At 36.2% G+C, this 15464-nt stretch overlaps 1 long non-coding RNA gene across 1 annotated transcript; it reads right to left on the bottom strand.

Annotated features, from left to right (window-relative positions):
* Positions 1-9010: 9010 nt before the first annotated feature.
* On the bottom strand, positions 9011-10195 carry LOC144436162 (uncharacterized). The gene is made up of 3 exons (XR_013480937.1): positions 10121-10195; positions 9607-9705; positions 9011-9110 (listed from the first exon to the last, which is right to left on the bottom strand). It is a non-coding gene; the product is annotated as an uncharacterized LOC144436162 (long non-coding RNA).
* Between the last annotated feature and the right edge of the window lie 5269 nt (positions 10196-15464).

Genomic DNA, 15464 nt, shown 5'->3' with positions numbered 1-15464 from the left:
AAACACGCAATCTAACTACAGATGCAGCAGAGGCAATATATTGTTTTTTTACTGGTGCTCATACGAAAGGGATCCTCGGATAACAAGTTTTGGAAGCATTCTGTGAATTCGAGTTTATCAGATTTAGTTTGGACCATACTGAGGGTTGCTTTCTTATGGTCCATCAAGATCTTCAAATGCCATGTAAATGTGCAACCCACTATGTAGACGATGACTGAGGTGACAGAATTAATAATGAAATCAAATGCAGACCGTCTCTTTCTATATTTCGGTCAAACTAATTACTTGATTACTAAAACTGGAATATGTTTCAACTTGGCTATCTTTTCAGACAAAATGAAATATAATGAAAATACCATTCTCTACTTTCAGTATATCATCCCAAAAATTCAGTCAAAAAAGTCAATTCAGAGAGAAGAGATCCATACTGTGGTTTGTTGGGAAATTGAGAAAACAAAAAAAATTAGTAATCCACTGTAGTTATGACACAACTTGACACTAGAGGGCGCTATTAGAATATCAAATTTGACTAGGTTAGACCAGTCAGGGTTGGTCCGTCCAATCAGTAAGGTGATAGGGTGTTATTTTATTTAATTTATCAGTACTCGCATATAGTGTGTCATATATCATGTTTGGCAATCCATTTGAGGTTCACTCGTGGTATTGCCACAAAATTTTATTCTATTTTAAACTTTTTACTTGGACAATGAGGCTAATTTTTGTTAGAAACTGTAATGTTGCATGTATATTTGATTGATGCCAACACTTTTTGTGTGTTCAATAGTCAATGAGTATCTAGACAGTATGTTATGTCGCTCCGCTCTCACTGGCCTGTGAGGGCGCCCTACCACAGCATACCTTGCAGACTATTTAGTATCAAAACAACTTGGTCTCTTACTAGTTTTGTACTGCTCAGAAAAAAACAAAGTTTTCATTTTTACCATGTATAAAGTATTATGTATATAGACTTTAATGACATCTCACTTTTCAACATGATTGGTTTACAGTATTTTTTTTTAATGTACCATACATACAGAGTGATAAACTTCAGTTTGTTACATAATCCAGGTTTTTTATAACATGTATTTATGTTCCAGATTTCTTTATATCACCTTTTAACAGTTACAACCCTTATAATAAGATATTGAATGGATGTTGGTTTAATTATAGTCTCTGACTGTCTCAGTAGGGTGGCTGTCTGAAAGCTAGTTCCATAAACTTCCAGTGTACTGTTTTGGGACTTCCAATATTTATACTATCTTGGTCACAGGGTGAATATATTTGCATAAAAGAGGAAATGCTATCACCCACTTGTGTAATATACCACATCAAACAACAATAGTTTTAGTTTGTGTCTATCTTAGTAAAACCCAAGCCTTGACATAAACCTGGTGGAGGGTCGATGGTGTGGATTACCAGTGTAATGTTTCACAGCTGTGTTCACAACCATAGGCTGCCATTATTGTATAGTGCTAGACAGTATTGCAAAGCTGACATAGCCAAGTCTCTGGCTTAGTCATGTCATTGTTAATATGTCATACCAGACTTGTTACACCTTGATGTACAGGTATTTTCCAAGGTTATGTATAGGTGTTAGTTTTATGGTGTCATGCAAATCTCCATGTAATCTCTGTGCAGTATCAATGTCCTTCATATTTATCAAAATCAGACTGTCTTTTTTTGACCAAAACTACTGCTCAAGGTTTTTTTGCCAAACAAGCGAAGAGACACCCATTTATCATCCTGTGTAGTATCTGTCTTTCATATTGACAAGTACATATCTGTTTGTACAAAGTTGAAAAACAATTGTAATCGTGTGCAGAGTATCATACACTACTTCAACAAGAATGTTACTGCAGCTTACTCAGATTTGGAGATCAAAATCATTGCTAAACTTGAGTTACCAGGACACCACCTGTGATCTTGTGCCCTGTCTTTGATGTGCATCGTCGATAAGACTGTCTCTTCCTGCTAAAAGATTCTTGTACTGTGATCAAGATCATAGGCTAAACAGAAAACCAATACCCCAAAATAGACTGAACCTTCCACCTACATCCATAATCATTTCTATTTGATATCTTTACTTGTTATGTAATATAACTATGTTTGTGGATACTCTTTCATATATAAATATTTACTTCAGTAATATATTATACAAAACTGGAGTCTGTAAACACCAATGACAGTCATCATTGCCAAGCGTTGTCTTTTATATTCAAAACTTATTACAAATGTAAGATAAAGCGTTCTTAGTCCAGGAAAATTAAAATTCTGATGTATCAGGAAAAACCCTTATATGAACTGAGTTTTTTATGTTAATAGTAGTTGTGTATTCAAAGCCTGAAGGGTTTGTCAAACAATTATGAACATGACTAAAAGTTACTAAATCACAGTCAGTTCATTGTTTTGTCCATGTGGTCTTTACAGTTATTACTCGTTTTCGATATCAAATTTATTATAAAGGTATAGGATCAAAGTCAAATGATATCTGGATTTGGTATAAATGTATCTGTAACCAATATAAAAAATAATGGTATAAACAAAAAAGCTATGATAGTATAAACCGAGCCGTATTATTTACATATGTTTTTATTCTCATTTTTGAAACAAATAATTTAAATACTCGTTTTAACCTTTAATATTGGTTGTTATTCACTGTTTGTTTTTTAGGGGGGGGGTGTTGTTGTTATATTCACTGTGGGGGGGGGGGGGAATAATGTTCCCAGTATTTCATCATACGCAATCTTACATAGCCAATGACCTCATTTGCACAATAATGTGTGTATGGAAAACTTTATTTCTAGAGAGAAAAAGGGACTACATATTTCACATCAACATTGTTAGATTTTGAGACTTAGTCTGTTGGCTGCTGTGTTGACCATTTTAATGACTTTTGCTTTACTTCTGTAATAAAATGTCCACTGTCACAGACATAGGCAGTCAAGTTTTATTGCGCAATTTAGTAATACAGTGCTTCAGTTTACTTAATATCTGTGTGTTGTTAACTACTGTAATAAATGACTGTGATGAGTTCAGGCATTGTGAAATTAAAGAGGTCAACTGTGAAGTACACCTTCAGATTTTTAACTGTGATAATTCATAATGTAAAAATACACTTGATGCTGGTAATCTTATCAATTGCATACCTCTTCATTTGTAAGAAATATTGTAATATACTGTTTTTATCAACTCTACATTGTGTTTGTTTTTTCTTAGGAGATCCTGTGCTACATAATCTTTTAGAATATGGCATGTCAGACTCCGCATTGGCATACCTGTGGCAATGCTAATGAGGACCGCTTGGTACAAAAAGACGCTTACGTATCTTATTGTCTACATGCTATAAAGAATCCTCGGTTTTCATTGTGTTTTAGGGAATGCATTTCACACTAATAGGCGGATAACAACAGCTTCACTTTTAATAGTGTGTTATATTTTATTTTAGAACCACTGTACAAACATGCATTTTACTCCTTTACTGTATGAGTGAAAAATAAAATTTATCATCTCGGACATGCTTCATATTTGGAAGTGTTTGAGTGATATGTGCCATGTCAAATATCTTGGTGTCTCTCTCATTTTTGTACTATTACATTTGCTAAAGGGGCATAAGCTGAGTTTATAAGTGAGACAAAGGTTCTTGGAACCTTGTGTTAATATTGTTCATTTATATTGTGTAACCTTTACCTTTGTATATATAGTAAAGACAAAAGTATTTCACCTCCATGTGTGAGGGGGTGCAAACTGGTCAAACAGTTGGGGACACAAAACACCTCAGACCACCACATAAGCTTTTTACTCAAGTTAAAATACTTACAAAAAATTTCAATTAAACAATTCAAGTCTAATGATAATGTCGATGCAATGATTCCACTTTAACAAATTCAAAAAAAAAAAGAGGACACATTTCGGATGTGGATGCCCAATCAGTAGACCCCCTGTTTGGTGACGCAGGCATGTGAATGTTTTAATGGGAATAACTACTGTCTGGGATCTGATGCCAATAGATGCACGTCTGGATGATGTGTTATTCTTGGATGTGTATTCAAATTGGCACAGTTTGGAATAAAATGCCATATTAACTGAGGCCAATGTACAAAAAGTGGATATATAATGTATATTAAATACACATTAAAATGTATTCAGGAGCACCTCATAGTGTCGTCACATAGCGTAGAGGTACCTGAATGTGCATAAACTCAGACCACTAAAAGTTAGTTGTCTGAGGATATATATATATATATATATATATATATATATATATATATATATATATATATATATATATATATATATATATATATATATATATATATATATATATATATATATATATATAGTTTTGGTAGTACTGGAACTCTTTCTTGGTTGATACTCACCGAGTTATATATATATATATATATATATATATATATATATATATATATATATATATATATATATATATATATATATATATATAAATAATTGACTGGATGTAGATAAAACCACATAAAAGTGCTCAATACTGGTAGTAGAGCGAATTATATACAGGTTTTGAAAATTTGAACCAAATTATATGCTATAGACCCTACAGAACTATTTCGTGAGGTGCGTATTCCTCACTCATCAGGGGTAGAAATGATGAGTGAGGAATACGCACCTCACGAAATAGTTCTGTAGGGTCTATAGCATATAATTTGGTTCAAATTTTCAAAACCTGTATATATATATATATATATATATATATATATATATATATATATATATATATATATATATATATATATATATATATATATATATATATATGAATACCTGATGAGAGCTCAACCAGTCACAAGAAACAATTCCACATGTTTATAGCTAGTTGTGGTGGCATTTCAATATAAAGTAACCAAGAACCATCCAGAGTTATATTATATTATATTATATATTACGTGGCGTCCGTACATAAACCTCGGGACGCAAGGGATGAACGTATTCAGTTATTCATGGCGCGAAATTTCGTTATGTAAATGACGTTTTTATTCAAAATTTTGAAGAAGAAAAATGTTTTGGTGACCTCTAAATATAGTCACATCAAACCGTACAATAATGAAGACAAACTTTAGTTTTTAATTTTTTTTCTGGATATGTCTGATTTAGACTGACGAATGTTGCGACTCAAATCTTACATGATCACTGCACAAGCTAGACGTAACGTTTTTCCGTTAATTGCGTGCAAACGTGGTTTTGAAACCAACGTCTTGCTTAGTGTCGATTGTCTTTAAAATGTTTTGTGACATATTATGGGAACCCTTGTTAATTTCTTCTCGTCCACATCAGACAATTAGATGTTATTCAAAAAATATACTTAGGTGCTCAACACCCCTGGAAAATGGCCAAAATCAATACGAATACCCCTGGAAAACCGACGAAAAACCCCTGGAAAGTCCTGGAATTTTGTTTTGCTTTAAGTGTACGAACCCTGTATATAATCCCGACATACAGGGACTATATTACATTTACATGTAAGAAGGTACAACCACAACTTGCAACTGAAAGTATCTGCACACTAAAATTTCTTTTCATTTTACATCTATAATTCTTCAATATAGAGAATAGATTAGTTTATGCATGGGTACTCTGTAAAGATACATCATGTAATTTATGGTTTGTGATTGCCCCGTGTTCTTTTCAAGCAAATTACACGTGTTCAACCTTCCATCGCCATGCCTGTACTTTATTCTACATTATGCACACAACTTCTCCCACCGACATACTATTTTTAGACATGTTTTTTGTTCCAAACTAATTCATCGCTAAGCGGTTATAAAAACTTTTGTCCAAGTCAATTGAGGTTGTGAATGAAAGCGTTTTCGCACACGTAACCAAGAATAAATAAACACGACATACTCTTTTCTATTGTGTTGTATTCCTAATTTATTCATGACGCCATGTTTAATTACAGGTATGAAACAATCATCTTGTCTATTGTTATAAACTGTATCAAACAATACAGGGGTCGTATTCTTAATTAAACCCCAGACCACTTTGGTCTGAGATTAAACGGTTGACTTGGCACAGCTGAACACATAGTCACTCGAACATTTATTTGGATTGTAAATTCATGTAGCCCCTCTACTTATGGTTGGCACACGATAGTCAATATGACTTGATAATATTTAAAAACATTTCCCTCGGTGGATCACAATAGCGATTTGGGTTGGCTTTACACAGATGTTCACACACTCATCATAATAAGATCACCGATCACCACTATTAAAATACTATGTCCGCTCTGTAAGGATCTGTTTACGGGTCAAAAACTACCGTATCTGGAAATCAGACAACCAACCAATAATTATCGGTTGACACAGCGGACAACGAGAGACACCGAGACTATGTAATTGCTAGAAGTTCTGAGTAACACTGTCTTTATGATCTAATGGAGGAACTGACTCTGTTTACCTTGTATTTCCACTATATTTGACGTTTTTGTGAACGATTACGCTATTTTCGGTGATTGTGGGTTTTTTCACTTCCCTAGTTATGCTGGAGCATAGACCCTTGGCCCCCACCAACTTGGTGGAGGGTCTATGGCTGGAGTTACAGGAAATGTACATCACTATGAATTTCGGCAGTTTTTTGTCAATATATGTATCAATGCCACTACATATCTACCAAATATTCTGAGAAGTGTGAGTATAGCGTGCGATAGGAAAACATGTAAATATAATCATTGGTTTATAATACCCAACACAATAAACTTAATATACACTTTGTGATCAGAAGGTAAAGTCAGAAGTACTAGATTTCTATCTTATGGTCAATCACTTTCAATTATGATAAGAAAAGAATAATATTTTATTTATAAATATATAAAGCTTATATCAGAGTATATGAAAAAAAAAAGAATCTAGCCATGGTAGTATACCTCCATGATCTAACTAATCATGGATGTTGGATGTCTGAGATTTAATGTGAATCTCGTAAATTGTTGAGTAAAGGAAAAAATTATGATTTACACACGACATAATTGCGTACAAGCACAGACCCTAAGTACACTCCAGTAGGCTATGGTTTAAAGACAGAAAATGGACGTAAAAGAAAAAATAGTTGTCAAGCACGCAGCTATTACGTCTGCTCTACGGGTAAAGTACAAGAAACTACAGGTGCGAGCTTACAGCTAACTCCCGTACGTGGTAAGGTCAAAGTGTCATAACAGAGAAACGACATAATACAAGTTCAGTGGATCTCTGACGATCGAGCTAGACCACACTCTCACTTTCTTCGTGGATTTCAGCGAGATTAGTAGAGGTCAGAGACACAATGCCTGGCGTTCCGGTGTAACGTCTAGAAATCGGATCCGTAGGTGTCACTCTTCCCATCTGACCACTTGTTACTTTACGTTGCCGCATAGGAGAGTTGGTTGGCGAATTACCGATTGGACTTTGTCTGTGGTGAGAAAAGAACAGAAAAAAACTAACATTGAAGTGTAGGATTAAACATTGCCTTGTTTTTAGCACCCCGAATTGTTATTCACGTTAAACATACATTGAATTCACGTTAAACATACAAATGTTAAAGTCTTGAAGACACGCCTGTGATGTATATCACGATACAACGTATGAAAGGACAATTTGCAGAATAATGACATTGTTGCCGAAAGAGGGCGTGCTACATGCACAGTGATTACGCGCGTGTTTTCAAGGGTTGATTGTTCAAAGTTAATTACGTATTTAAAAGAGCGAATATGAAGAAAACAATTTGTAGTAAGCTGGAATGATTAGTCGAAATGCTTTACGATGGTACTAAGCGATTAATGTACATTAAGTTTGCTTATTTATTTACTGGTTACAATTTAAAACTGAGATTGTGATTCTGAATTGCATCTTTCTACCTGTCACTTGCTGGCCTGGATTTCATCGTTATAACACTCGTAGAGTCTTTAGTAGATTCTGTGCCATACCCTGACGACAAGGTGGACGGTTCTGGAGACGGAGAAATTCTGTTTGTAGACTTCCTAGAAGGGTTATTAGTAGGATATATCGACGTAGAAGTGGGAGTTGTCGCCTTCAATGAATTATTTGGTACATTGATAGACGTGGTGGAAGCCTTCCTCTCACCGGTGTTCGGCAAAGGTGATACTTTGTTAGATCGTTGACCATTGGTGTTGAAGTACCTCGACATGGAAATTCCTCTCCCTGGAGTTGAAGTTTGTCCGTCGGAGCTGTCGAGTGACGTTGACACAGGGTCAGAGTAACGAGATCTCATAGTTGCTAGGTCTTGTTCTGGTCCATTTACTGTAGTCGGAAACAAATAAAGTCGTTAACGTTAGACATACACTGATAGTCACTTAGAACTATGAACTAGCAAAATATGTTATGAGTACGTACCCAGAACAAAACATTATGGCATGGGGAGCATACAAGCCATTAAAACCACTATGACCAGCATAGGATTTAAACATTCACATAGCAATATCTATCCTACCAGGTGCCCAATTATACAGGTGGGTTGACAGGGGCACTGCTACCAGGGTTTAAACCTTTCCCATGGACTTGAATTACAATTCAGAATCCAAAGGCAGTGTTGGAAAGGCCATCTGCATTCCAATAAGTCATAAGTACTTAACATGTTATAGAAGACTGTGCCAACATTGTCACTAAAAGTGAAGAAGTTTAAAATCTCCATTTTGGACAATATGTATATTACAACTTTAAATACCTGATACGGTCGGTGTATTGTCTAAATTAAGTTGATGTTTCTTCATTGGGTTAGGTAATAATGTTGAGTCATTCCAGGCAGCTTTCTTGTCGTTCTTCTTTTTCATCCATTGCCTCTTCACAACGGGTGCTGAGTAAACGTAGAAGGTATGATCAGCTACTTTGGAGGTCCTTCTCGGCCTGAAGAAGGACGGTGGTGGATATGCATCAATGCCGTCGAACGAAGCGTCGAATTCATCGGGTCCAAGTTGTGACTCGGGTAGCTTGATTCCGAGTCTTTTCAGTTGGGCAATATCTTCTGATGCGATGGTTGCATTGTAGTCTATTAATAATTGACAACACTCTACGTGTCCCCTCGATGAAGCTAGATGTAGTGCTGAGTGCTCGTTGTCGTCTAGTCGATCAATCCACGTCTGTCTCCTAGAGAGAGAGAGAGAGAGAGAGAGAGAGAGAGAGAGAGAGAGAGAGAGAGAGAGAGAGAGAGAGAGAGAGAGAGAGAGAGAGAGAGAGAGAGAGAGAGAGAGAGAGAGAGAGAGAGAGAGAGAGAGAGAGAGAGAGAGTGAGAGAGTGAGAGAGAGAGAGAGAGAGTGAGAGTGAGAGTGAGAGAGAGAGAGTGAGAGTGAGAGAGAGAGAGTGAGAGAGAGAGTGAGAGTGAGAGAGAGAATGAGAGTGAGAGTGAGAGAGTGAGAGAGAGAGTGAGAGAGAGAGAGAAATTGTTAATATAACGTTCATCATTGTCACTATAAATGTATCGTCAATATTTAAAGTAAATATTTGGTTGAGACATTCCTTATTTCATAATTACAACGACAGTTTGGAAATAATTTCATCTGCCTATGCTAGAATTCACGGTAATTAAATTCGATAGCTATCAGTATAGAGTGACTAATTAGCAAAAAATAGTATGGTTACTTACTCTACTATTTTCTTGGCTATTGTCATCATTGATATCACTGCTACCAGTAACGATACCACTCTGACATGTCCTCCTTCAGACGCATAGTGTAGAGGTGTTCTATCGAAATAATTGAGAAGACAAAACTTTAACTTGATGAATACATCAATTGAACATACAAGGTGAGGACTAGAGAGAGAGAGAGAGAGAGAGAGAGAGAGAGAGAGAGAGAGAGAGAGAGAGAGAGAGAGAGAGAGAGAGAGAGAGAGAGAGAGAGAGAGAGAGAGAGAGAGAGAGAGAGAGAGAGAGAGAGAGAGAGGACAATGCTAATACAGTGATAAAAGTTTTATTGTATAAATACTAGTAGTTAATTGTATAGTAGTAAACCAAAATTTTCCATCGCTCACCCACGTAGTATATACAACAGACCACCCCTCTTGACAAATCAACGTAAAACATGCCTGTATGTAACGGGTCCCAGAACAAGATTCGAACGATGGTATAGTTGTGGCAGAAAAAATAGGACTCTTAGTACCTTCCAATTTTATCAGTAATCATGAGACTTAACGCTCCGTTCCTGATGAGGAGTTTCACAACTTTCACGTTTCCGTTAGTAGAGGCAACGAATATCGGTGTATGACCTCGTGAGTCACGTAGATCGATGTTTAAGCCGGCCTTGATAAAGAATTCACACAGCTCCTCGTCGTTTCTCGATGCTGCGTAGTGGAGAGCACCCCAACCCTAAAAAGATGACGGAAATATCACGAAGGGTTATTTATTATAGACTCAGGCCACTATTGAATAAGGTCCGAGTTACAGAATGGGTTATCATTGTCGGACACTTATTCATAAACATTGATTGATTGATTGATTGATTGATTGATTGATTGATTGATTGATTGATTGATTGATTGATTGATTGATTGGTTGATTGATTGATTGATTGATTGATTGACTGACTGACTCTCTGACTGACTGACTGATTGATTGATTGATTGATTGATTGATTGATTGCAAACAAACCGCAGGAGTACACTGGCATTTCATTTTACACTATATAACTTGAATGTATTTCGCTGAGGCTATTTAAGCTAAATAATTATATTAATCGTCTTCACTATCGGAATTCACGCTTAAGAGATCAATTTGTTTCAAAATCAAAGTACGTCTTCTTGGAATTTAGCCAAATGACAATTTGTTCCAGGTCCAACTTTGAGGATTCATCATCTTGTTTTCAAGGAAGACAACAATCTTTCATTTTCCCCATGGAGTTAACACAGCATTCGGCAAACATTTTCAAATCTAAAATTGATTAATTTGATATCATTTTGACTTTTTAAAAACAAATTCATGGCGATATTAAATGAGCTGTTATAACCACACAACTTCTAATTTTTTGAGCGCATCCCTTTGGTGGGAATGTTAAACTATACATTTACAGCATTGACTGTGCTCATCGACTCTACATGCTACTTTGTTGTTATTCACTCACCAACTTGTCAACATCATGTACGGATTTTTCATTAGCGGCTACTAATGATTGACAGGTACTTCGATTACCACAGCAAGCTGCAAGCAACAATGGAGTGAGCCCTCTCGTGTTCTTAATTGTCAAGTCACACCCCTGTCATAAGAAGAAAGTTGAGAATCAGTATGTTTTTTCCCATCTGTTTGTCAAGTTACAATGTTGTCGATTTGAATAATGTCAATATTCAAGCTGGCTGACAGATATGACGTTCAACGTGAGGGGAAAATGTATATGTTTATTCTTGCAGAATTATTCTTGAATTCACTATTGACTGGTGTATTGTAATACAAGTCAAATAGTATCGGAAAAAACAACAACTGCGATATATCAAGCAAGCACACGACATCCAAGTGAAATTCTAATCTATTATTAGATCTAGAGATAATACAATTCGTTTTTGACGCAATTTCAAACTATGAATTCGTGTTTAAGAAAGCAATGTCATTCAGATGGCACGTGACTTTGGCACTTGGTGTTTGAAAAAAAACCCATAGCAAATGCAAAATATTTCGTACACGTAATAAGCCTAGTGTACTGCATACATGATGCAGAACAATCGAATGAACGGAGATGAAGTTAGTGTCGTGCAAACATATCACGTTTGCTTCGCTTTATTTGAGTTCAACAAACTTGTTTCTTTCCTTTATTAAACCTGTTTCTACAACATGTAGTACAGTGTTTACCTTGTCAATCAATAATTTGACTACATCCGTAAAGTTTAAATGGATAGCGTAGTGGATAGCGGTCTGTCCCATCTTGTCGGCACGGTCCAAGTCCAAGTTCTTAGATCCTAGCAATATCTCGGACACACAAGGCACCTATTAATTTGTGAATGGTGGGGAAAAGAGACAATAAATCTAATGAACGGTTATTGAGGGGCAGTGGTAAGTTACCATGACAACACAGGCTGCATTTTAGTGATTCTATACGGATTCCAGGAGAGATATCTAGAAACCTTGGGATATTCGTGAATAATTTACTGAGAAGAAGAAACACCACGCCTAAAAGAGTAAGAGGCTAAATGGTGAGAAGTGGTAAATGTGTGACACAACTCATTCCCTTGACTCTAAAATGGTTTGAAGTATTAAAGAGAAGTTATACAGATTTCAGGAGCATCATCTGAAACCTCGACCAACCAATTATTAGCTATAGTAACTTGAAATGACAGGGATGACTTACCGAGCCTTCTACAACGGCCCAATGGAGGGGCAGACGCCCAAGGTTATCTTCCAACGACGACGCTCCCCAATTCAGTAACGTTCGGATCAAATCTAAATTTTCCTTTAGGATAAAACACAATATTATGATGATGACTTAGACTCGTGGTGGAAATCAACAAACAACTCAGTGACAATGCCTTAGGGGAGATACTACTAAAGAAAAGACCCTGTGTACTAATATAATTTATTCAGAAATGGGACTATCATTTGTATGTTCCACCGGGGAAAACTCAATGAATGCACAACATATATATGTCTAAAATGTAAAATGAGCTGGTCGATCGAAAGAAAGACAGTAAGTTGCATTGATGTCACGTTTCTACCCCTTTGACAGACATACACTAAGCGAAATGCTAAGTCCCTCAATGAGAAAGTTAAATTTGATGGCCTATTCTGGTAAGGTGAATCTCATTAGTTGCACTCGTTAGTGAAATTCATCGCAAAGAACATAGATCTTGGATAGGAAGTTTATACACACGACCTTGCATATATTTGAAGAACTTTGAAGATGTTCACCACGTATTATGATTATTGTATATAAAGTTAATGTACCTTGCCAGCAGCCAAATGTAGAGGTGTTATACCGTATTCATCCTGTGTGTTGGCGGTCCTTGGATCGGCTTCCAATAATGCCTTAGCACATGCAGAGTCCTGGGAGGAAAGTGTCAGATATATTATACTCGACTCGAATGGCGATACTAAAATATTTCATATACATTGGTTTGGAACCCAGAACGACAGCAGTAAATTTACATATATATGAAGGAAATAAATGTACATTTTAACGAAATCGAACTGACTCCTACATTAATTGCTTTTAATCCGAGATCATACGAGTACCCGATGAATGATAATAGCATATATATTCTTACTAGAAAGAAAGGAAAAAGAGACCACTATCATTTTGTTAATTTGTCTCCACTGTGCTTATTTCCCCCATGTGCATTCTAAATTGATAACGATGTTGATCTTAGGCTACAGTGTGATGTACTTCATTCTAGTTCTATCACTCTTACCGAATTACTGGCTGTGAGATGTAGGGCGATTCGTCCTTCTTTTGTGGTTGCATTGACCTTTGCACCCGCTGATAGCAAGAAATTTACCTATCAATGAAATAAAAAATAGAATTTGTTGATACATTTGATCGAAGACCAACGGGCCAGATAGATAGATAGATAGATAGATAGATAGATAGATAGATAGATAGATAGATAGATAGATAGATAGATAGATAGATATATAGATAGATAGATAGATAGATTTAGATAGATAGATAGATAGATAGATGCATGCTAACACACACATGTTGACAGATACGTAAATAAACGAACGGACGGACGGACAGACAGACAAACAGACAGACAGACAGACAGACAGACATACATACATAATGATACATACATACATACATACATACATACATACAGCCAGACAGACAGACAGACAGACAGACAGACAGACAATTAATTAGCAAGAATGCGTCAGTAACTACAAACCTTCTTTACGTCATCACTTTCTACAGCTGACATCAATGCTGTAAGTGAGTCTTCAGAACCAGCAAAGTTGACATCGGCACCGCAATGCATCAACATCTTTAACACCACTCTATCGCTATAGAACGCAGCAACTGATATAAGGGATCTCCCATTTTTATCCGTTATATCCACGTTAAATTCCTTCTCTAAAATACGATGCAGTCGTTGATGATCGTTGTCTCGACAGATCTTAAACAGGCGCTCATCTCTACTCTGGATAATTATGTAGATAAATTTAAAAAAAAGTATAATTACACATGGTTATCAGATGATAAAAATAAACTTTCATTTGGAAGTTAAATTACACATTACGAGCTGAGTTTGGTTCAATAACAACACGTGGGCAGCGGGCAGTTTCAACATAATTCATAAACACGCTTGTCTCGATAAGAATAGCAACAACTTTACACCGGAACTGATGATGATGATGATGATGATGATGATGATGATGATGATGATGATGATGATGATGATGATGATGATGATGATGGTGGTGATGATGATGATGATGATGGTGGTGGTGGTGGTGGTGGTGGTGGTGGTTGTGGTTGTGGTGGTGGTGATGACGACGTCAATGATGACGATGATGATGTATACTTACATGGTCAGTTTCAGTCTTCTCATTTACAAGTATAACTTCAGTTTCTTCGTCACTGTCTTCGACAGCCTCGTCTATCCGAATAAGGATCAAGTTCTTTTGTCTTGCCTAGAACAATAGAGAGGACAATTTCTTCGTTGTTTTGTATGCCACAAACAAATGACTAGATAATTACATGTTTGATGAAAGATCTGTGACAGCGCAGTCTATCTTTAGACTGAAGAGTATTTTTGTCACAATCGGATGGCGGCCATGTTGAAAAGTGGCCGTATTGGATTTTCGGGTGACTAACGCGTGACGACCATTGCTAGTACATGTACATGTACTATGATCTCAGACCACTATATATAGAATGCCAAGCTTGCATCACAAAGTGAAGGAATGGCCAAAAACCGAATTATGCGGTACTGCTAAATCCCCTTTCAAATCATTATTTCACTCATGAAACTATCCACAAAATGTTGGAAGGATAGTTCCAAATAGGCGTTATATACACTTTAATGCGGAATCTAATAGCATTATAGTTATGAATATAGTGTGGCATATTATATTACGTGCTGTCGTTTTCTCTGTCCCTTACCTGTCCAATATAGATAAAACACTTGAAATTCTTTTTGTGGCATGGCATGGCATTGTATATATATATGGACTTGATATAATACTAATATATATACACCAGATAGGTTCAGTTTAAATAAAAAATATTGACATTGTTCTGTCTGAGACAGTGGGTAAATTTGCCTACCTTAGTTATATTGTATCTGTTGTGACATTCTGGTGAACAAAAATACACTTCCTGACCATCGTACTTGCTGTTGAACTTGGCGATCATCATACACATACTGCATCGTTCCACTGTAAATAAAATCGAAAACAACATAAATATTAACAATTTGAGCTTAATTCTACACTTTTTAGTTTTAGATGTTGGCAACCATGGCAACCATGGCATGTGAAGTATGAATTATTACATTTGGTGTATAACTGTGTACTCTGAC

This window comes from Glandiceps talaboti, chromosome 6, assembly GCF_964340395.1.
Source record: "Glandiceps talaboti chromosome 6, keGlaTala1.1, whole genome shotgun sequence".
Lineage (NCBI taxonomy): Eukaryota > Metazoa > Hemichordata > Enteropneusta > Spengelidae > Glandiceps > Glandiceps talaboti.
This window is presented reverse-complemented; position numbering and strand designations above follow the sequence as displayed.